This window comes from Rhea pennata, chromosome 3 (genome assembly GCF_028389875.1).
Source record: "Rhea pennata isolate bPtePen1 chromosome 3, bPtePen1.pri, whole genome shotgun sequence".
NCBI lineage: Eukaryota > Metazoa > Chordata > Aves > Rheiformes > Rheidae > Rhea > Rhea pennata.
The window spans coordinates 115,689,421-115,714,757 of record NC_084665.1 but is presented as its reverse complement, the minus strand read 5'-3'; positions in this window follow the sequence as shown (position 1 = coordinate 115,714,757).

Genomic DNA, 25,337 nt, shown 5'->3' with positions numbered 1-25,337 from the left:
ATACTAAATCCCCCAACCTATTATTATGCTGCTCGAGATTGGCAGTTTCTTACTGTCTCCTAAAAGGATATTACAGATGTAATCCTTGGCTCAATGATCAGAGACTTTTATACTGTCTTTGGCAAGCAAAATTTTTGGCAGTTGTTAATTTGATTAAAATTATATGATACTTGCAAACAAAATATGTGGCTTAGTAACAAGTGAAAATGCTCAATTGCTTCTAAGCCATGTTCATGTCTGCTAAAAAAAAAAAAACAAAAAGCATTTGAAAGTTGTTAAATTTACAAACTAGTAACAGAACAAAGAGATTTTCCATAGGAAAAGAGAAGTATGGAAAAATTACATTAATATTTAAGCAAGTAATTGTAAATACACATTTTAAATCTTAATTTCAGATGGATAACTGGTTATTTAAGAGATAAAGTTATTATGTGATAAATAACCTAGGGAAAAAAAAATCAGTATGATAAGTAAGTTTAAAGTAAGTTTATGCATCTGTTTCTGGAATCACAAATTTTGAGATCAGATGAGGTACTGTTAGAAAGCCTACACAGCTATCATTCTGGCTCTCCTGATATTAAACATTCTAAATGGCAAGCAAGATAGGATGAACACTGGCATTTTTTTCTTCTGTCTCCCCACCTGTTTAGTCTTAAAATGGATTTCAAGTACATGGTGGTTTTAAAATCCCTTGAGTCAGAAAGCTCAGAAAAGGAAGAAAATGAGTTTTATTTTAAGCCATAAAGAAAAAATGAAAGAGAAAAAAGAAGAAAAAAGAAAATCAGTATAAATTTTCAACTTGATGCCTGACAATTTCAGCATACACAGTATGGCCTGTCCATGTGAACTGAGCCTGCATGCACAAATCCATAATCAGTACCACTTCACATGTCTAATAGGGTAGTAGAAAGGCTGAATACAGGGAATATGAGGCTTTTCTTTCTTTCTTTCTTTTGCTTTTTCCATTAGGAATTCATTCTTGCTATACCTGAAAACTTCTCCCCTTCAGTCATGAAGGTCAGGATTTCCCATCTTAAATGAAACTAGAGCCACTAAAAAAAAAAAAAAAAAAAAAAAAATACACAAGTAAGATGCTTTTAGCTCCTATTGTTCTCCATAAATCACAAGCCTCTCATGCCCCCGAGCATTTTGCAAGTTGCTGTGGATCACTATGGGCCCCAAGGACTCCGCCAAGGGAGGAACTGCATTTTGGGTGAAACTCCTGCATACCTGGTGGAGCAGAGGCCTCTGCTCCTTCCACAACATCTTTGCAAGTCAATGCCATAATTAGGTGCTATTGGAGGTAAGAACCACTGAGGGCTACAATCCAAAAAGGCCTTAGAAATGGACAGTGCTATAAAACAGGTGCAATAAAAGTAGAGGAAGTGGTGAGTTGAACTTATTAGCAATTCTTGGTGCAAAATACCCACTCTTCTCTTTCTAAGCAGGGGCTTTTTTCTGTTATTTCTTCTCTACTGGCTTCTGCCCTAATCAGCTTCATGGAACATCAAAAAGTCCCTATCCTATGCAGAAGTAAATAGTCTACAGGAAAAAAGAAAAAAAAAAAAAGAAAAAAAAAGGAGTTATCCAAGAATCAAATAGCCTCTGATGTAAATATATGGTAATTTACTTATTTTAGAAGAGGTATGGGGAATATCTAACACACTGGTGGTGCATTTCCATTCATAATCTCACTGTGTGGAAGCTATATCAGCTGATACCACTGATGCATTGAATGCATTAGTCCCTTCCAACCTTACTAATTCTGTGATTCTGTAATTCTTGCACATCTCTGTATGGATTTTTTTCCTTATAAGTAAAATATCATTATTTTTTTCCTATAAAGTGAATGAACACTTCACACCTTACTTCCAGAGGATGTAGAAAACAATCATTATTATTTTATTTTATTAAAGGTGCAAAAAGACAGGAAGTGTTCAGTATATACATGTCTAAAGATATTGACTCTCATTGACTTTAATTCCCTAGCACTATAACTAATTTAGCTACAAACATCCTAACCAGAGGTGCCTACCTCATTCCCCAGTGTCTCTACTGGTGCTTCCCAGTCTGTAGAAATCACTGATACAGGATGCTGTAGATACCAAAAGTGTAACTAGATTTTAAAAACTCATTAAGCCAATTTAGTACAAAAGTTCGTCAAGGGTTATTAAATTCAGCAACAAGATGAAACGCCATTCTGTACATAAGCTGAAAATTGCCACCACTTGGGAGAGCATGCTGTGGGTGTAACTATTTTGCTATTTCTCCCTCCCTCAACATTTCAGCTTTAAATGTAAGAATATTCTCATTGAAAAACAAGACACAGTTAATGTAACAGTTTGACCCAAAGGCAGTTTCATGAGCACTTAGAGTTCTTGCAGAAATATATGTCCTAGCTACAAATTATTTCAAAGGCAATAATTTCAATTATTTCAAAAATGACAAGAGGATATAAATATGTAGATTCTCCAGCTGTTTGTTAGTCTTTGCTGAAAAGATAAGTAAAATACATTCCTTAATCCAGAATTCTTATCTCAAATATACTAAAAATAATTTCTCTATTTCTGCTTTTACCATTTGATAAAGCTAAGATTAACATAGACAGTTGTGACTTATATGTCTCAGATGGATAAATAATTCAATTTTTCCTGTTGGTGTTCTCTCAGAGCTATGGCTTTTTGTAAATCTTGAAGGTCTGCAATCTGCTTTCATTCTGGATCTTATCCCATATCAGAACACGGCCTTACAGAGCTTTTATTTTCCTGATTCACAATTTTAAAAGCTTTTCTAGATTCATGGATTAACTAACTCCATGTTATCTAAATTAGTATATTTTCTTTGTTTCTGCATGTGTCTTCTTACCTATTTTAGCCATCAAACAACTGGTATTGATTCTGTGCTTATTGAGAAACAAACCGATTGTGCAAATCTCTACAGCTCTGGGTTTCCTTTATAATTAGTGAATGTACTTAGACAACTTGGGAGATACAACAGAAACTGCAAGCTAAACACAAACCTGTAAAAATCAATAGTCCCTTGAAATAAATCCTTCCCGATCAAAACCCTTAAAATTCCACTGATACTTAAAAGAAAGCGTTTTTTCAGATTGATCAATTTAATTTTTTAAATTGTATCTTGAAAAAAAAGAGCTTTCCAATAAGAAGTGTTTCCTTTGGTTCCATTCTTCGGTCTAACTGCCAATGTTAGAAGGAAACGATTTTAGAGGCTTTCTTTGAAGAATTATAGTGGAAGTGGGCCTTCTTAATTTTCTTCAAGAGTGAGAAGGAATAAGACCCTCAAGAACATCAGAGCATAATATTTTAGAACAAGGAAAGAGGTGACTGAGAACATTTCTTTATATCAATTAACAACACTGCTCTAGTTTTATCAAAGGTGAATCACACAACATAAAAAACACATCAAGTTTTCATAGTAATATTGATGAACTAATTACTTAATCTTATTTTATTTATGCTCATTTATTCCTATTCTAAGAAACATCTACTAATAATTCTTAGCTTTGGATTATTTACATCTCTGAGTGGTGTACTATTAAAGATCAAAATGATCTGAAAACCAAAGTCCATGGACCAATTCTGATTAGATACCTGGGACTTCTGTTTTCAAAGGCATTTCTTATAATAAATGAATTCATAAACTGTTTTGGGGCAAATGTGGTCCCCATGTGCAAGATGCGAATGGAGTCAATGAGCTGGAGAAAGACAACGGTAGGCAAAGATATGTTGGTGTAGAGACTCTTTGGTGCTCTTCTGATCCCAAAAAATGACAAAAGATTTTTAATTCACCTTCAGTTGTGCATGTTGTTCAAAGTGATCCATATACACGACATTTTTTCCCTCCTGCTTGGGGAGACAAGATTCTTTTTCCTATCTGGCAAATATATCTGGTTTATTTCTTAGGTTTCAAATAAGGATGAACAAACTTGCTCTCATTTAAAATAGTGCCATAACTATAAACATTCCTGAGAAGAAGCTTGTTTGGCTGTTTCAGCAGCAGAAAAAAAAGAAAAAAAATTACTGAATACAATACTTTCTTTTTTTTTTTCTCATAATTTTATTTAAGCAATAGTTTTCAGTACTTATTCAGTATTTATTCAGTTACTTTAAATGTCTTACATTTCCACACATATTTTCATACTGCACTTTTAACTCACACATAAATAAAGAAGATGTAAGAGCTACATAAACAGTATATAACACTATCCCCGCTTCTGTATGTGCATCGAGTTCTGTCCAGATGAAAAATCTAAACCCAGACAACTTTTACAGTCACAACCTCCTTTCATACACAATTTGATCATAAGAAAAATTTGTAATAGCAGAAAATTAAAAGCAAGTCTTCCACTTAGCCAAAGTAGCTATGTTTGTATGGACAGCATTTCACAAAACGTATCGGAAAGTATTGAATCTTTTATATATAAAAAAGAAAAAAAAATGAAGATTTGAAAAACAGTTTTTAGGTCTCATTTAGACCTTCACTGTTCCTTATTCTTCTGCTTCATGTCAAGACTACCAGCCCTCAAAGAGAACCATATAGCTCTACACTCTATTCATAAATGGGAGGGAAAGAAACAATACTTTTTAAAGAAAAATTGAATGAGGACTTGAAGTTGCAGTCTTGAAGGAGGAGAATTATGTCACATCTAAATTAATTTTTCTTTGAAAGGGAGGAATTTCAAAATGTGAACAAATTTTCCATGATTCAATCACTTGTATACATGTTGTTGCTGGATATAGTACTCTTCTATAAGCATGCTGTAGTGTGTTCTCAGCTTTTTTATCACCAGGACAGATTAACTTGTTTAGGTTTACCCATTTTTATGTCCTCGTAAAAAGCCTAAGGTTCTGAAACATATTTAACAGTGTCCTGACTTCTAAGCAAATGTATGTAAGTGTTGCTAGGAACACAGGTATAAAGAATATAAGAAATGTTTTTATGAGAAGAAATAATGATTTGATGATAGGTATTACAAAATCTGAGCACTACAGCTTTTGTGACAAGAATATTAGAATTGTATCAGTACGAGAGGGAAGCTTGAAAAGAATTAACCTGCAGTCTATCCTGAATGTATGGGAGGACAAACATAATCACCTATGGCTGGATAAGAAAGGAAACAGTGAACACTGAGGGTCTCTGGAGGAGGTTAAGAGAAATGAAAAGTTCCAAGCTGGCAAGAGTAAGTAAAGCCCTAGTAAAACTTACAGTTAAAAGTCACAAAACCAGATACAAGGAAAGTTTAATTACTCAATTTTGTACTGTAGAAACATTAACAAAAAAAAAGAATGAGTTACACATGTGGGGTTTAGTAATGACTAAAATTTTCTGCTTTAAGCAGCAGAAAGAGTGAGTAGAGATATATTTGAATTAGACTATGACTAATAGAAAGAACCTGCAGGTTCTTGGGAATTTTGTGATTATCCTGAATGCCTAGAAGTAAGTATTCCAGGTTAGAAGATAGGTAGCGAGATGGAAAATATGGATGTCTAGCAATGGGAGGCAGAGGGAGCAGGCCAAGCAAAATTTCAACCCACTACATTTGTTAATTTTTTCTTCTCCATCAGCAAACAAGATTAGTAAATGTCTCTAATGTAGACTGAGGATTAAGTTTTGAGAAGTGAGCAGTTCATTTTGAAGATAACCTATCTTCCTCCTATATATAAGATGGGATAGATGCAGGGTAGGATAAATCTTGAAAGACAGGATGGTTGATGTATCCAGTGCTTATGGATTATTCTTTTCTTTACTCATCCTTTAAGAAAGGAAATCATTAGTAATGCAAAAGCTTCTGTAGCTGTAGCTGTACAGAGAATATGTAGGATGGAGGCTGTTGGCCCAGGTCCAGAAAGCATTTTGAGGAGAAGACTTTTGACAGTCACTGTGCCAGATACTGTGTTTGCAGTACTTTCACTTAATTTTATATACACCTCCCTTATATCATACTTTATGAATGGCCTAGGTCCCATGACCAGAGATGTTAAGAAGTAAATTAATTAAATTCAGAATAGATAATATCACACTGAAGGCAGAGAAGGCAAACAATCCACTAAGAATATGTAATAACAGAGGAAGAACGAGTGAGTATTAGAGAGAGAGTTAAAGAAACGAAACATAGCAATGAGTAAACACAGCGTTGAGTATAGAAGAAGGAAATGAGATCCCAACAGACCATCAAGGTAGCACTGAAAGTATGTGGTAACCCATATAGGAAGCAGATGAGACCATTAGGAAAATATAGTGTTTCATACTGTCTTAATGCTTTATTGATATGAAGGTGTTTAAAATAGTGAAAGGGAGAGTTATAAATAAATATATTTAAATGAATCATTAGGCCTGATAGAAAAATCTGTAGACTGTGTTATCTCATGGTTAAATGAAGATGATCAAAATAAATCCTAAAAGTAAGCACCAATATTTAACTATTGGTCTTAACTCCTTGAACTTCAGTAAGAAGTAAGATGGCAAACAGAACGGCATGGAAAAGTAACGTATCTTTCAGTGACTTTTATGAATAAAGTGATTTACCTTGTTGTTTGTTTATGAACTGAATATGACAAACTATAAACTTGGATTTTTTTTCAGAGTAAAGCTTTTATTTTATTTGTCATTTTTGTTTTTATGCATTCATAAAGGTGGCTTCTTTACAAATGTCGCCGACGTGTACATTGTCACAAAGAGCAGTATCGATTACCTTTAATGTTATTTTTTTAAAAAAAGTTGCTTGCTTTATTTTTATGGTAAAATAATCATACTCTCTTGCTGCTCAGGAAACTCAGATAATTAAAAAAAGAGAAAGAATTATTCAGGAAAAGCTCCGGTAGTTAGCCCTATTTTAATACGAGTACGGTAACAACTATGATGTTGAGCATCAACAGTAAAATAAATTTCCCTTGTATTCTGATTTACAGACTTGTTGCATAACTCTGATATTGCCTACATCCAAAGCTTCTATGAAAATACTCACAGGTCTGTATGCACTTTCAAAATAAGATCCAGTTTCTTAGATGACATAATTTTTAGTAACTGCAATTAACAAAGCTCTGTAAGCTTTTCTATTTGTTTGTACTGGAAAATCTATAGAAAACTTGTAATTATATCGTCCAGGCTTCTGAAAAATAGTTTGTTTACAGAGAAGATCACCACAATTACAGGGATACTGCTAGGGCTCAGTACTTTCTACTGATGCATGCACCAGAAATTAATGAGCGCTGATGCGAGCAAGGGCTGGCAAATTTCAGAGCTAGCCGAGTGACAAAGCACTGTGCAGGTTAGCCCTGAGCCTGCAGCTGTGTTATTTTAAATAGTGATGTCAGGAGATCACACAAGTTAAGTAGCCTTGCATTTGCCTGGGACTTGCCTGAGGAAAGAGAGCTGATTGTATTTTTTTTTCCCACTAAATTTTCGTGGATTATTTTTTCAGTATCTCTGAGAGTTATTTGCTTACCTTAGTTCTTTTCATGTACAATACAGTTTTTATTGTCTTCTGGGGCCTAAACTTTTCCATCTAGCCTTGTAGTCTGTCAGTCATAACTTAGGCCCCCGCCCAAAAAGAGAAAGAATTTGTAGAGATAATCATGTCTTTCCTGTTATTAATTTGGGAAAGGCACTAAATGGTGTCAGAAATCAGTTTCTAGACTGTCATATGTCTTCAAGAATGTGTAGAAAGGAAAAGGAATGTATGTATATAGGCAGTTCAAATTTTCAAGTATTTTTTATATTTTCAGGAGCAAGAATGGCTATTCCTGAGTTTCAAGAGAAGTGAAAATATCTGTGGCAAAGAATGAATTTCGGTGGATTTTATGTAAACACTGCATGGGTGTGTGTAGGGCAGAATGATTGCCTAGTATGTAACTCTGTCTTGTCAGAGAGCAGATAAGACTGCAGTGTTTTGCTACAAGAAGTTACTGGTTTTCTTCAGTGGATTTTGGTGAGAATCATCATTTTTAGGTCCCAGTACACTATCGTTTACAGAGTAAAGTCTTGGAATCCTCTGTGCAGTTTGGATATGCTTTAGAAAGAGCATGTTGTAGCATGCACACACACACACGCGCGCGCGCGCGCGCACACACACACACATGCACATCTACACACACACACACACACAGACACACGCACACACAAAAATAGAGGCTGTGATATAGGAGGAGAGATTAAGACAATTTAATACACTATGTTACTGCTTGAAGGAAAGACTATAAAGAATGACATAGCAACTTATAAATACCTCAGATGTATGACAAGGGTTATTACAACTTTATTTACTGTAGTGATTTTCTATCACCAACATAGGCTGTTAAGTCTCTGAGGAGTACAAATTGGGCACAATGAGGCCTACTAGACAAGGACATTTCAGACAAAATTCTAGAAATTGAAGATACTGTACAAGAATATTTAGGTTAGCTTTCAGGAAACAACTTTAAAGAGTTAGGCTTTTAGTGCTTCATCTTGCACCATTAACATCTTTAGGGATTTAAAAAGTGACTTGAATAAAAAATTAAGATAGGACCCTTTAGGCAATAATATAAGCAACCCAAAGAAGTAGTGAATACGGGAAATTTCCTTCCATCAAAGATGTTTTTAGAGAGTTATATGTGAGGGAATATCAGAGAGAGGATTATAATGGGAAATATGGGAAATCTTTTTCTTTTTTTTTCTTTTTTTTTTTTTTTTTTTTTCTGTAGCGATCTGAGTTAACTGACCTCAAAGGCTTATAAACTGACTTTCGTCTAATATTCTAGGAGTGTCAAATTCAAATGTTCTGGAGAGTAAGTAGATCAATTAATTACTCATGATATACTGTATATATTTGTAAGTATGTACTTTATACATATTACAAGATGCTGATATTGTCACCTGTCACAATGGAAGGTGGCTCGTTATCAAAACTTAACTGTATTTAATGCAAAATAAGAATAAGGCTACTTTTATATATATATATATATATATATATATATAAAATTCCACATGGCTGAAAATCTATTTATTTCCATAAATCCTACTGTGTGTTAGATCATTTTTTCATAGTTATTTTCACAAATGTGGGTGTTTCTACACCTTAAATGCCTATTACAAAATAATAAAACTGCTGCATAAGGGTAAAATATCAAGATACAAATGAAAATATACGCAATTTCAATGGGCTATTTTCCATGTGACAGCTATTTCATTTCAAGCATTTGCCTATTTTGCATTCTAAACTCTTCTCACTGTGCTAATTTCAAATGCATAGCCTGTAATTTTATTGAAATAACTCCTTGTTCTAAGATTTTTGATAGAAAATTGGTTCCAATAACAACTGAACTACAGCAAAATCTGTTTTCAGTCCATGCTAAGTACTGAGCCTTCCTGTGATTTAGTGCAAATTTTGGGTGACAGAGGATGTATTGGTAGTTTCTAATATAATGTACAGCTGAGCTGTGGAAATCATTGTCTCTGGATGCTGTGTTTGCTAAAAGCTTACACTTATCAGGGGCAGGTTTTATGAACTCATGGAATGGAAATCCACTGTGGTTTATTAAACACTGACAAACCACTTCTGGCACAGGAAATTCCTAGGCCACGCATGATTCAAGGCTAAGAGAGTACTCGGTAGAAGTGTCCTTGCCTTCTTACACTTGACGCTAGGCATTCACGTCTGGTCTCTGTCTGGGAAAGGATATCGAGTTAGATGCAGTGAGTATTGCTACTCTCATGAGTGAAGAACGTACCTGTGCAACAGCTACGTATTTCACTGTTTGTGAGTGCCTGCACTTCGCTGGTCATTATTAGCTACCTCCAGGTATGATTCTGTTCTGCTCCTGGCCTAGTACAGCAGTGCCTGAGAGTCCTTGTGTTAACAAGGGAGAGACGAATTTTATCGGGTATGAACAAACAGAACCTGACGGCTGATCCATTTGGCAGGGGAGCAGGGCTTTGAAATGCTTTTCCAATGGCTTTTTCTTGCTGTGACAAAAAAATGATTCTGTATGATCAGCTCTTAATTGTTATCTGTATTGTTGTATTTACAGACGCTTCTGTGGCAGGATGCTTACTGTTATGTTCCCTGGGTTCATGACATAAAAGCGGTGTTATATACACTACATTTTCCTTTGATTTATTTGCAGCACAACAGTTAGCAGTCACAAAAAGGTTAGCATCAGGATATCTAGTCAGATGCTGCTCAGGTTAGATAGAAAAGCTAATATGCTTATGGAAAGTTACAGAAGAGAAAACAAGGAAACAACGCTGAAAAATCATCATCTGACAGGATATCCAGGAACAGATTCTGCAAGGTGTTCCATATAATTAGCTTAGACTGCAAGGAGTGGTATAAGGAAAGGCAATTGCTTCATCAGATTCTCCAGCAGAAACAATTTGTCTACTGGCTGACCAGTCTTCTCCCTTAGAAATGGCACATTATGTGACATTACTCTGAGAACAGCATGCCCTCTTTTTAACCTTCATGCAGTTAAATCGCCATTAGTGATTTTCTTAGGGCTTTGTCAAGATGCACACTTTGCTTCTGTATTTGAAATTAAGTAAAAGCAAATGAACAAACAAACAAACCAACCAACAAAACCTTACTTTCTTGGTATTATTTCTTAATTCCTAGAAATCTCTCTCTTTTTTTTTTTTTTTTTTTTTTTTTTTTCAATTTCTCCCAAGAATTAAATCTATTTCAAAGGATACCTTTGCTCTGTGGACGGTACCTTAGAACTGCATAACCACTCTCAAAACTACCTGTGTACATATACACTGAATTTTGGAAACAGATTCTTATAAATAGTTCCCTAAACTAAAGTTCATATTTGTACCACAGTGGAAGAGCTCTTGGAGTAAAGCCTAGTTTTACTACTCTTACACTGAGCAGTGCCTGTTCTCTGAGCAAATTCACATGATTTCTTTGCACATTCTGTTCTGTTGTTGTTTTTACACTTCTGTTTGTTAAATTGACCAGGCAAAACTCAGTCCATGATGATAAAAGTATTTTCTCAGAAAAGGTTTCTTGTAGAATCTTAGCTGCAGATAATGTTCTTTGATCTATATAGCCTGTAAAATAATTAGAATCTCTTTGATATGTTAAATATTGCTAAATATAAATTGTTAACTTATATTAACATGTATGTTAAATATTTAAAAATAACATGCACATACAGTAAAACATGCACATAAATATAATAATATTATAATACCTAGATTACATAGAATCATAGGACCATGAAAGATGTCTACTCCATCATCTAGTCCACCTTTAAGTGAACTAAGTAGGATAGTCTCTATATGTCTCATTCTTAACATATATTTGAACAGATTTTCTTTAAGAGGTACATTTGGAGGAAAAGAAGGTGATCAGGAGCAGCCAGCATAGATTCACCAAGGGGAAACCATGCTTCACCAATCTGACAGGTTTCTGTGAGGGAATGATTGGCTGCGTAGATGAGGGGAGAGCAGTGGACATTGTGTACCTTGACTTCAGCAAAGCTTTTGACACTGTCTCCCATAACATCCTCCTAGCTAAGCTCAGGAAGTGTGGGTTAGACGAGTGGACAGTGAGGTGGATTGAGAACTGGCTGAAAGGCAGAGCTCAGAGGGTCGTCATCAGTGGTGCAGAGTCTAGTTGGAAGCCTGTGGCTGGTGGAGTCCCCCAGGGCTCAGTCCTGGGTCCCATCCTGTTCAACTTCTTCATCAATGACCTGGATGAGGGGACAGAGTGCCTCCTCAGCAGGTTTGCTGATGATATCAAGCTGGGAGGAGTGGCTGACACACCTGAGGGCTGTGTTGCCGTTCAGAGAGACCTGGACAGGCTGGAGAGTTGGGCAGAGAGGAACCTCCTGAGGTTCAACAAGGGCAAGTGCAGAGTCCTGCACCCAGGGAAAAATAACCCTAGGCTGACCTTCTGGAGAGCAGCTCTGCAGAGAAGCAGCTGGGAGCACTGGTGGATGACAAGTTGACCATGAGCCAGCAATGTGCCCTTGTGGCCAAGAAGGCCAATGGTGTCCTGGGGTGCATTAGGAAGAGTGTTGCCAGCAGGTGGAGGGAGGTGATCCTGCCCCTCTCCTCAGCCCTGGGGAGGCCTCATCTCGAGCCCTGTGTCCAGTTCTGGACTTCCCAGGACAAGAGAGGCATGGAGCTACTGAAGAGAGTCCAGCGTAGGGCTACGAGGATGATCAGAGGGCTGGAGCACCTGCCCTATGAGGAACGGCTGTGATAGCTGGGCTTCTTCAGCCTGGGGAAGAGAAGAGTGAGGGGGGATCTGATCAACGTGTGCAAGTACCTGAAGGGAGGGTGTCAAGGGGATGGGGACAAACTCTTTTCAGTTGTCCCATGTGACAGGACAAGAGGCAATGGGCAGAAACTGAAGCACAGGAAGTTCTGCCTGACCGTGAGGGGGAATTTCTTCCCTGTGAGAGTGACGGAGCAGTGGACCAGGTTGCCCAGAGAGGTTGTGGAGTCTCCTTCTCTGGAGCTTGTCAAGGCCCGCCTGGATGCAACCCTGTCTAACGTGCTCTAGGTGATCCTGCTGAGTGGGGAGGTTGGACTAGATGATCTCCAGAGGTCCCTTCCGACCTTACTGATTTTATGATTCTATGATTCTGTGATTCTATGATTCTATGATTTAATTTCCTAAGGTCCTATTGACCAACCTTGTCAATATAGCCTTCCTCTCATATATCGATTATTCTTCTGTATATTAGTTTGGTTGCTTCTTATCCAAGCTGTCAAATAGGCAAGATTCTGATAATGTTCTCTGAGACACTTATGTATTTGGAGACTACTATCATATTTTCCATGCTTTACTTTCCATACTTCCCCACCTGAATTTACCTGTTTAAGCTCAAAAAACACAAAGCTTTTAGTCTTCCTCATTGTCCATGTTCTTCATATCTCTGATCTTTGTTGTACTCTCTTCCAGAGGCTCTTTGATTAATCACTATCTTTCTTGAATTGCAAAGCCAAAAACTAGACACAATTTAATACAGTTCTGAATAAGGAAACAGGATTACGAACTGGACACAGCCTGTTTATATAGTCCAATATGGAATTTCCCTATTTCAGCATGTTAATTCAGTCTATGAGCTGTAATTTTTTTTTAAGAAAGCCATATCCTCATGATCATCTAAAATATTGAATTAAATATCACAATATTTCCAGGTGACTACTGACATATAATCAATTAACTCAGTTGTCTGTTACTACAGTATCAAATACATCCTCTGACAAAATTAAAACTTCCAGAAAGACCAAATCTTTCACTTTTACTAAAACTGCACAGTGAACAAAATGACATAGAAAGCTTCTGTAGCAGTAATTTTGACTTCAGTAAAATCATAGTAAAAAGCATTATGTTTTATATGTACTATATCTTGAGGGAAGGCATAGAATAAAGCCATTGGGAGAGAAGCAGACATCATCATAAGTGAAATTGTCTTCAGTGTTGAGTAGGAGCCTGTACATATTCTCGCCAATCTCACTATCAACTATGTTCACATTCGATATAGCAATACAAGATTCAGAAGGATATTTTGTCAATTATGGCCACTTGAGTACTGTAGACATGGTATAATACTGTAATGAGATCAATTTATGAAAAAAGAATACCTGAGTTGAAGTTCAGCCCAAAAGAAAAGAGGTTAAAAATAGAAGAGAAAGCATATTGAAGAGTCTGCCTGCATAGCACTAGCTCGTTTGTTTGAAGACACATAATAATCAGGACATTACTTAAGAATGTTCTCATTTTCTTTGTTGCTAGTAAAGGTAGATTTCATCTCATCAAATTTCAGAGATCTATAAATTGTACATCTAAGCTCAGTCTATCCACTCTTGCCTTCTTTACCATCAGTAGACAGAAATAAGCACCTCCAGAGGGCAATTCATCTAAATTATCCTACAGCAGTATCTTGGGAGAAGATGAATTTCCTTCTGAAACTACCTATTTCTCTTCATAGACTACAAATGTGGCATCAGCCTTAGACTACTTCCCTTGAGATGTCTAAATTATGTGAAATGAATCCCACTCAGAACTTTGGTTAAATTAGGTGAAGTATGATTTCAGTCAACCCATAGCGTTAACTAGTGGCAAGATAGAGGACAGTTTTTACACACAGTCTTGACCTGAAGTAATTCAGTGACATTTAGCATTAATGTTGTATATATAGAATTTTGACAGTGTCATAAACAGATGATTAACCATATTATCATATTAATCTTTCAAATATGGATGGGTGTTCTGAGAAAAAGACCAAACAATTATTTATTAAGTTAAGAGACCAGTTTACCAAAATTTCACATATCTGTCATGGTGCTTTAATGTCATTTGGTGGATGTGAAGCACCAGTAGAATTAGATACTATTTGAGATGAAACTGTGCATAAATGAAAAAGCAGTTTCTTGGGTGCTTGTATGCTGTTTGTAGATCTCATTGTGACAACATGATTGGAAAAGTGTCTTCTTTGCTGCTTTGAAGTTTTAATGTCATCCTCTCGTTTATGTCATTAAATATAAATGTCGCTGAAGGTTAAAGGCCTTTGTGATATCTTGTTTGAAAAAAATGTTTTGCTACTAGGAAACTGTTTGTGAATATATATTTGAACAACACATATATCTTACATTTTTATACTTGGTAATATTAATAGTGATGTGTAGTTATAGTAAGCTGGGCCAAAAAATATCTGTTTGAAAGAAGAAGAAAAGGATAAAAAACAGATATCAAAAGATCTGCAATTCAAATTATATCATCAGATTTAACAATTCCTTTACTCCTTCGAGAAAAAAAAAGATGAAACTTTTGTGTATTTTGAAGTGTGTATTTTGATATTGAATCTGGAAAGTATCTAGAATCAGCTCTGAAAGGAATTTTCTGATTTCAAGTTTTGAGAGGGGCCCTGGAAAAAAAAAACACTGATTAACAAGAGAGAAATTTCTACAAAGTATGTTTTAAGAAAGCTTGAAAGTAGTGTTTTACAAACTTTCTATGTTTTCTTTAATTTTTAATACATATTTTCTTCAGAATGGCTTCGTAATTAAAAAAAAATACTGATTATCAATCATAAATACAGTGTAAACCTTTAGGTCATAGAAAGCAAGCTATAGCAATATAACTAAAGCTTGTTCTTGTGATGTGAGGAAAATAAGTAGTTTAATTTCCTCAGGGCAATTTTATTAGGGTAAGTATTGCCTTTGGCTGTAAACATAATTATGTATGATGTTTTCAGTTATTGACTTTGATTAGTAAATATGCTTCATTTACTCTTTTGGGAAAGAAGAGGAAGCTTTCCTCTTATAATAATTGTTTTTCAGTTATTCCATATCCTTGAAATGCAACCTAAGCTTAGATACTCTTAGATGAATTTCTGTACTCCTTACCTAGTGATCCCAATCACCCATCAGTTTTTAATTTATTTTCTTTCAGAGAGAAGAACTAAACACAGGGCCTCTGGATGAAAATCTCCAAACTACTTGATTTGTGTCACTTGGTATCAGAACTAATGGAAAATCCTAGCAACTTTTATTAAAAAATAATAAACTTTATTTCATTTTAAATTAGCATTAGCCAACACTGATGCACAAGCTCTCAAAGAAAATCAAACATCTTCCATAAGATAATACTTAAAATACGACAGCATGGTATGGTTCATGGCATTCAGCCAGCAAGGTAAAGCTGCTTTAATTTCATGGGTGCTCCCATTTGCTGCTGTCAGCCTAAAACTTTGATGGTGTTCATTTCTGTCTCTTTTGAGATGATTCTGACCTGTACTCATGGAGACTGCCAATGCATTAGGGTTTTGATTTCATAGATTTTCAATTTGTAAAGGCTACTCTGTATCCTCCTGAGAATTTATTTTAGGTTAGAGACGTGACGAGAGGAAGCCCCAGGCAGTTTCCTGCACACCTTGGGAACCACACTGTCTGTGACAGAGGGCACTACCATGGGTTTTTAACGTAGAAGTTTCAGTTCAGCAGTTTTGGAGACGTTTTTCCCCCCTCTCTCCATTTCTCTTATGTGCAGTTTTCAAGTATTATCAGTGACTCCCTCTCTTCTCTCTGCCCACTTTTTTCATTCACTTTTCTCTAATCTACATAACTAGAAAGAAAGACAGAATGGCTAAAGAAATTCCCAAGGAGACACAGAGAGATTTTAGCACCATCATAACGAGCACCAGGATTATGTGTACTCCGCACTGAAAAAGAGAAGTCAAGGTTGGCTGACACCTTTGGATCTGTTCATTTCCTCTCTAAATCTCTCAGAAGATATTTGCTAGCTATCTCCGAAGATATGACAGTTTATTTGCTGTTTCTCTCAGGACAGTGCAGCTCCCAGTTTCTAGTTTTGCTGTATTCCCTTCCATATCTTGTTCGTATGCTTTTAAAATTCTGCATGTTTTTACTGGTGATCGTACCCTCTGCCACAGATCACTTCTGTACCCACACAAGTTAGCTGATTTTTATACTGTGACACAGAAGTTTTGTCCCTAAACATCATTTAGCTAATAACTCTGAATGATAGATTTTTTCTTCATAAAATGTAATCTTTTCTTTTTCTTTCTTTCTTTCCCCCCTCCCCCCAACAAGCTCAGAGGATTATGATTTTTCTTATTTTTTTATGGCCCCAGCCTGGGACCATCAGTCACTGCCCTGCAATGTCTCAGTGGTGCCAACTCCAGCCCTGCTGTTTCCTGGCCCCTACCTAGCCCTGGGAGCCCTGACCCCAGCACCAGCACCAGCCCCATGGTGGTGTGCAATGCTCCCCAGGGCTACCCCGGCTCCCCCAGGATGTTGCTCCCTCAGGGCACTGGGGGATGGGGATGGGGCCCTGGCAGCCAGGATGAGCCCTGGCCCCCAAGGTGCCCTGACATATTTTACTATGATTTATAGAATAAAAATTCAGTGGAGATCCTGTCTTGACCAGCTCTATCTCCATGAGGTCAAAGATTAAAGATGCCTTGAAGACACTCAGAGAGGGACGAGCAGCCTGCTGATATACATAAAGGGTACGTCAGAGATGCAGATCTAGACAAGAATAGCAATGAGAACTGTGCCAGCTGCTCTGACTGCAATTACTTTCTCCAAATACAGAGTCTGCTCTACTGTGTACAGTTTTCATATTTCAAACGCATGCAAGTCCTTTGGACTAAATTTGTTCACGTTCTATACCTGTTTTATTATCTACATAAAACTGCATGTGCATGTTTCTGGGGTTTTTTGTTTTTGTTTGTTTTTATTTAGAGATTTTTAAGCTTCAAATTATACTGAGCCTAAAGGTTTAGTGAGAAATAAATGTTCCATTGCTTAAAGGTACTGGTGTTCATGTTTAAACATTTAATACAAGAGGAATAATCCTTAAGGTTCTCTAATTACTTTCTTCACTCTCTGACAAGATGTAACTTTGTGTGGATTTGGCTATATTGTTAAAGGAATCACATGTGAATACATTTCATGCTTTCTTTCATTTCTCTAATTTTACTAACATTTTTTAAAAAACATTTTTTGTGTGTCACGCATGACATAAATACCATCAACTTTCTAAAGTCCATTTCCAAAAAGTTCCCAATTATCCAAGGTTTCCAAAGGTCAGAGGCTAACCTCTAAAACAGTTTGCTCTGAGGAACTGGCCACTAATAAATCAGAAAAGAGGTTAAACACTTACAGAACATTTTGGTAAACTGCAGTGCTAAAAAGCTGTGTGTAGTTTCTTTCATTAGTATATTTTTTTATTTAAGCTCACACTGAGCAAGGCCTCAAGTTATGAAGTCATGCTAGAGAAATAAGTTTAATTTTAACATGAATGCTGTTATGGAATAGTGGAGATTGTCCAGTTAATGTTACAGATATTTCCGTATGAAGTAACAAAATTGAATTCACAATATGACTTTTTTTGTCTTCCCATAGAGAAGGAGAAGGAGGAGGGAGAGAAGGAGAGGCTAGTTTGAAGAGCACCATTGCAAACTGAAGTAGAAAGGAAAGGGTATTCCTCCCATTTTCGAAAATGATGGACATTAGTTTCGATTGCAAAAGAAAAAGAGAGATCACTGTTCAAAATCTGAACTCTTGATGTGGGCTGAACTTCCTTTAGCATTTCGGTGAACTGAAGTACAATGGAATTGTTCTGTACAATATTTCATGGGGGCATCCAAGAAGCTCATCCTGTGTTCTAGGTCTGGACTCCAGCTGATACTAACAGATATGCTTCAGTATCTTCAGTGTGACAGAATTACCTAAACTTAAGATTTGACTTTCCTCTATAAGTTTATTACATTTATATTCTTTACTGCACCTTTGTTCTAAAAATTGTGTATGTTTTCCCATACGTAGGCTAAAGCCAGCTTATAACTAATTTTCCCACGGTGAGGAATCTGACCTGTGAATCCTCACCTGTGCAAATCTGTCACTGAAAACAGACGTGTCTTTTAAGGACTCTGATGAGCTTTTGCTGCTGCTACATGCTCTCTCAGAGTCATCTCAAGCAGCAATTCAAAGAGTTATTTGTTCTGAGTCACAATAGAAATTTTATATCCTGCTATTGTATATATCCTCTAGATATTTCAGTTTCTTCAAGTACTCTTTGATACAGTCTTCTTGATTACAGCCTACATGAGTTCATGATTGATACAAAGTATCATCTATTTCAAATATCTTCCAAGCAGTAAAAAATGTGCTATGCTTCAATTTAATATGCTTTCTTTCATGGTTACCATAAACCAAATGATGACCTTTCCCTTAGTACTTGTCATTTGATTTCCAAATTGGAAGAAATGAGTCCTAGCAGAATAAAGACAGATTTTGTATTTGTCATTTGATGTCTTTCAAATCTAGCTAAATTCCCCAGATGAACCGTGTCACTAATTAATAAAAAAGTGAAATATGTTTCAACTTCTATTGTAATGTGCCTGAATAAGTTCTTTGGCACAGATCATATGACAAACTTTGCCCAAATAAAATACAAAATCGTGAAGGCCAGGCCATACAGATATTAGTGGCCACTTATATTCTGCCTATATCTCAGCTTCCATAAATTGTCATATTTAAGTCTGAGAGAACAATTCAGACATATGTATCACCTGTCCTTATGAAAACACGTATAACCAATCAGCATCAATTTGTTTGGTCTCTGTTTTCTAAATTACCCAGGTAAAAGTCTCTATGCGCAGAAACACATTCACAGAAGTTCATGTCTACTTAAATGCATCTCCTTGCCCATGATCTCCTATTGTGTGACTTTGAAATACTTCCTCTCATCCCATGGAAGCACAGAACTGTTGTATAGAGTCCTAATAAAAGTCCTGGTAGATGTGTTGGTTAAATGTTTTGAATCTTCCTAAGTACCTGGCTTCTTGCTGTGGTATTTCTCTGAATAATGTTTACATAGTCTATCCTCTCATGTTAATGTATCTTGCCTGTGATATCTAACTTTGAACAAGATCTTGAACATTCTTTAAGAGAGACCTGTGTTATATACAGGAAGAAGACAGGATGGCTAAGATTCATCTCATCTGACTTCAGGTCTCAGAGATAATAACCTGAGCTTTCTTCAGAGTCAGTGGACAGAACCAGTCATTCTCAGAACAGGGTTCATCTTATTCAAAAGAAAACATCTGAAATAGATTGCATTAATCATGCTCAGTCTAACCACCCAGTTTCTAGATTCTGTGTCATAGAAATTTAATCTGGAAAAATCCCCTTCCAGGAACTCTGCAAGAAGTCTGACAAAACAGGTGGAGGGTAAAGCAACTTCAGATCACAGCTAGCTGGTGTCATTAGGCCTAGAAGGACAAGCAAAAGGAGCACAAAAGTGGAAAAGATTGTGCAGACAAATGAGTTTTTAAGGCTAATAAAAAGGGAAGTATTTACTTAGCTAGTTTCAGATCTTATATTCAGGGCTCAAGCTGGGAGTATGCACATCTATCTTGTGCAGCATTATTTGAGTAAATGTAAGGAAAAGTGAAGCAACCAAGCTGTGTATTCTGGATAGACTTGTCAAGGCCAGGCCCCAGAAACTTCTGAGATGTTTCAACGCCTAAGGTAGAAGCTTAAAGGAGGTAGTATAAATACAGCCCCACACACGCAGGATGAGATGTCATCTGTTTGTTTCTGTTAATAACCCATGAAAATAACTTCTGAGCAAAGACAGAGATGAATTTGCAAATGAAAGTCCACAAATTCTGAAAACAATGGCACCGACAGTAGGAAAGAAGAAATAAGAGTGAATTAATGCAACCTACCTTCAGATATTGGAATGAGATGTCCTGGAGGTGGGTGGAGAATCAGTGGGGTTGTCGACCATAAACATACCCAAACATAGCCTGTAGCAGCCAAATGAAATCCTTGTATCAAGTCTGCATGGGACCTTTTAAAACTGTGACCAGCAGATCCAGCTGACCACTGGGGCTTCAGTGCCTCAAAAATTTTGGTGGCTTTTCAGCTGATCAGAGTGATCTTAACACTCTACAATTGAAGAAGACAAGATGCAGCTCGTTGGTCAGCTCTTCCTAGTGTGAAAAACTGGTGGAGTTCGTTGCAGAGTATTGCATCAGAATGGGGGTAAGCCTCTGCTCTTGTGGTGGAAACAAAAAGGATGCCTGGTGCAGTCCATAGGCTTTGAATCCTGGGAGCTGAGAAGTGTCAGGATGGGGAGCTCATTTCCAGCACCCCAGATTACCTTGGTGATAAAACTCTCATTTTATGTCCTACTCCTTAGCTGCCCTCTCTGAGTAAAAATTAAAAGACTTCTCCTATACTTGGGCATAGGTTCTTTTACATGTACACTACACCTGCAGCTGAATGCACAGTCATTGTGTTTGGATACTCAAATCCTGACTGTATCTAATGCCAAAAACCTTGACTTTTATTTCTAAAACTATTTTATAATACATAGGAAGGAGAAACTTCATTTGCACTTCTTGGCAGCCAGCATTTTTTCTGAAGCTTTTACTTTAGTGTGTAACATTGCAAAGATTTTTCAGTAAGATTGACAATAGATTAAATCACAGATTAGACTGTTGCTTTCTTTGAAGTTTGCATGAATGGGTGATTTAGTTGTGAATGTCTAACAGATAAGAGACTGACAGGTTAATCTTTATCTTGTGTGTCACCTGAACAGCTAGTGACCAACTATTTCCTGAGGAGAAGCTTGGCAGGCCACATCAAACTGGAGTGAATCACAAAAATCTATTTACAAAACAACAATATATGTACTGCTGTCACCTTCTTACAGACTTGCTTGAAGTAAAAAGATATGGTGGTGTATTCATGCAAAAGACACATCACAGAGTTCATAGGCACTGTGGCATCATCCTTGTGTCCTTCACTGTGTTCTTAACGTTCAGTTTGAAACCACTACCACACACTGAGTAATAAACACAACTAGAAAGACAAGCAAAATGAGGCCAAGATACCTTTTGTTTGCAGAGGATTTCCAGCTACTGCTAGGCTCACCAGTTCCAGTGCATTTGAATACAGAAGGGCAAGGAAAGTTTATATTTGTTTTGGTTCAGCAAATCTGGAGCTGCTCTGGAGCAGGTGGGCACAAGCTTTGAATTGTGTCTTCTGTAACTCTGTTTCTATTTCTGAAGTGTGACTATAGAACTTTCGAGTCTTACAATAATACTTTTAATTGATTTTATTGCATTAGTTTTGGTCCATATTATGCTTTGCTCTCTAGGTTAGAGTAAGAAAAAAAACTTTTGAATTTTAAATACAATTATGCTATATCAATGTATTTGATGAAAAGAATAACTGTTATGTAGAATTTTTATTCTGAAAGGTTCCCAGAGCAGACCAGAATCCAAAAGACAGTTTAACTAACTTAGAAATAAATTATGAAGGTCTATTACTTTTTCCTCTGAAACTGCTTCTATGATTTTATGAGTAACTTTTCAAACTAAAAAATACAAACCAAAACAAAAAAAACCTACAAAAGTTTTGCCAGATCCAAAAAGAGTTGCAAGGGAAAGTGGAGACTGGCTAGACTGCAATTCTGAGTAAATGTAAACAAATAAACAAACGTAAAGGTAGTGTTGGTGGATCTGAAGTTTGACAGGTAAAGAGCTTATATGTTACATTTGAAACTAATTGCTCCAAACTCATTGGAACATAAGAGCTATGCATCAAATCAAATTTAAAGCAATTTTTTTTAAAAAGTAAAAGAATTTTAATTGCTATAAATATTTGAGACCTTAGGCCTATGACTCATTGGAAAAGGCAGCATTTTTCAATAGTGCAGTACGATTATTTCAATTTTGCAATGATGGACCAAGACTAACTTAGATGGAGGAAAATGACCTACAAATTTAGTGCCACACTACATTTTGCTCCTCAGAGACAATCCAAGTATCAATCAGTATGAAGCATTTCTGCTTATAGTACACAGTGGAACAACTTAACAGTGCATTCACATATTGCTTTCTCCTTACTTTCAGGCTCTCTTTTCACTAATATGCCAATAATCTTCATCAAAAATAGTGAGATTATTATAAAAGTCTTTGGAAACTAATAGCTATAAACCATAGGAATGAAAAAGCTTTTTTTAAAAAAGTAAGATGAAAATTTCAAGAAAGTTCTAAAAGGGTTTATCTTGCCTCTTTACTAAAAGATACAAGTTATTATCCCATGTCAGGAGCTAGATTTTGCTTGCTCCAGATCAGTTCATCACAGTAATTTATTTATAGTTGAGAATAACAGAGTATTTGATGATTAAAACTAGTGCAACAAGCCATATCTTTATGTCCTAACAATTTATATTTCTGGGACCTCAATGTATTCTTTAAAGTATTATCTTAAGGACAGTAGTTCATATGCATCCTCTTGATGATTACCTTCTATCTGTCTCTTCAGAAGAGGGCTTGGTTAGCATGTAATAATAAAATATGGAACCACTCCGAGAACAATGAAAAGAAACAAGAACAGCTGTGCACTGAATGAACATCATCAAATCAACCCATTGAATGGTTCAGGGTTCTTGTGAAAAAAAAATCACATTTTGATTGTTTCATTAAAACATAGGAAAATTATATAAAATCTTTTTCTAAATTCTGACTTTGACTTTTTAACCCTTGTAAGATACATTCTTTATAAGGCTCAAGCTATAATAGTGTGATTTAGATATCTCCCATCAAACACCTTGATTGGATCATTTTATTGTGAGCAAATACCAGTAGAATGTTTGTAACATCCCACTTCCATACAATATCATAAAACCTTCAGTATTTGCATTCTTAGCACATGCTGAGCTGATAAATTTTGAATTTGAGGATTTTTTTTAATCATCACAAAAATTTTATAAATAATTTTGATTAAAAAAATGTTGCAAGAAAAATCAGTATATGTCAATTAAATTAAATTCATTTTTGCTTTGTTTACACAAATTGAATTTCTGAATTTAAAGTCTGTGTTTTAAATATTGTGATTTTCCTGAAAAATTATTTTTACTAGTGTTATGATTATGGCGAAGTTAGTAGAACTTATAACAAAAAAGACTTTCCAGCTCTTGATATCGTTTTTTTTTTTTTTTTTTTTTTTTTTTTAAATCTGTTTCAGCTTTCCTGTACATGATATTATCATTATCCTGGAACCATTATGTGAGCTGTGAACAATTTTCTATATGGAGGAAAAATCTCTGCTTTTGTGTTCAAGCTGTGTATTACATGAATCATTTGACTGAAAGGAAAGATGCTTGAAATCACAGTTTACCTTTTTTTTTTTTGTTTTTCTTCCTACAAGTACGATTCCTCTTTACATAGTTATTTGTTCATTGTCTTTGCCAACACACACATATTGTCAGCCAAAGTAATGACTTGTATAACACATGCTGGTACATGTTTTCAAATTATAATATCATTCTCGTAAGAAAGCCAATAACAGTAAAGAAATTAACTGATAATTAACACTTTTTCAATTAACTTTATTTATCTATTTTCTGAAAATCTAAAACTGTTTAGAATCACTCTAATTAGATTAAAATATCTTCAAATATACAAAGAGTTATATAACAAATAAACTCCTAGCTTTGTTGCTCCAGTACCTCAGGCTACAGATGTCCCTCTGAAGTTAAAAACCATATGTCAACATGAATTCACCGTGCATTAATGATTAACCTGCCTCCTGTCATTCAAAGCTCTATTTCACTGTAGAGATATGAAGAACTGAGTGTCTAATTTCAGAATTTAATGAGAATAACCTTAAACCTCTCCAGATAATTTGACTTGAACCAGTACCAGATTGAATCATCAGTATCAATAATATCCACTTCAGCAGGAGAGTGGGGCAAAGGTACTAACAAAATTCCAATGATTTTTTCTTGGATTTTTGTTTTACTCATTACATTTTACCTAATGCTTCCTCTCCTGTCTTTGTCTTCCTTGCAGTGGCATTTCTGCAAATGAAAAAAAATGTATCTTAATCTGCAAGTGGAAGCCTTACAAATGTATAGCACTCCAGCCAAATTTTGAATAATATATTCCTGTATTGCAATAATCTAAATACAGGACTGAATTAAACTCCTTTGAGTCTTTGAATGTTATCCTACATGTTTTTCTTTCCTTCATCTGACTAAGCAGAGGGAGACATACTGCATTTTCTGGTAGATCCTACTTTTCTGCAGCTCTGCAGGGATTATCTGTAATTTTATACTCTCACAAATAGGTGGCACTAATGAATTCTACATTTTCAATAATTTCTTCATTTCAAACTAGGAAAGTATAATTCAGTCTTGTCCTCTGAAAAGCTCCTCATTGACCTTTGCTACCAGTAGCAACTTTGAACTCAGTTTTGAGGGCTGACGTAGATACAGAAGACACTGTTTTCCACTTACAGGAGATAAATAATTTCTACTGAATGTAATAGGAGTTACTCACTCATGAATGTAAGAAAAGAGTGCCTACATACTGCATTAAAATGAGAAAAGCATGTTATTCTTTAATATAAAACATGTCGAGGATGACATAATGTATTGACAGTTCTTATGAAAGAACTGATTAAACTAGTTGGACCCGAAATATTACCTGGCACGCTAGAAATGCCAAACAGAAATCACACTGAAATGTGAATTTGAGTCACACTTTCTGCTAGTGTACTCTGAGGCAACCTTCTGAGTGGCAACATAATTAGGGGTGCTTTTTCAACTTGAGCCAGAGTAGATTTATGATTATTATTATCTTCTGAACAGGATTGCTCCACAGATAATGTTAGCTTCCCAGACAGAGCTGAGTAGTTTACTGAAATTTTTTTGCTGCTTCCAAGGAAGGAATCTGACCTCTTTCTGTGCACTGAACATGGATATCTGTATATAGGTAGATAGGTGTGCATGCACACACACACGCATATATAAATAGATATTGCATGAAATT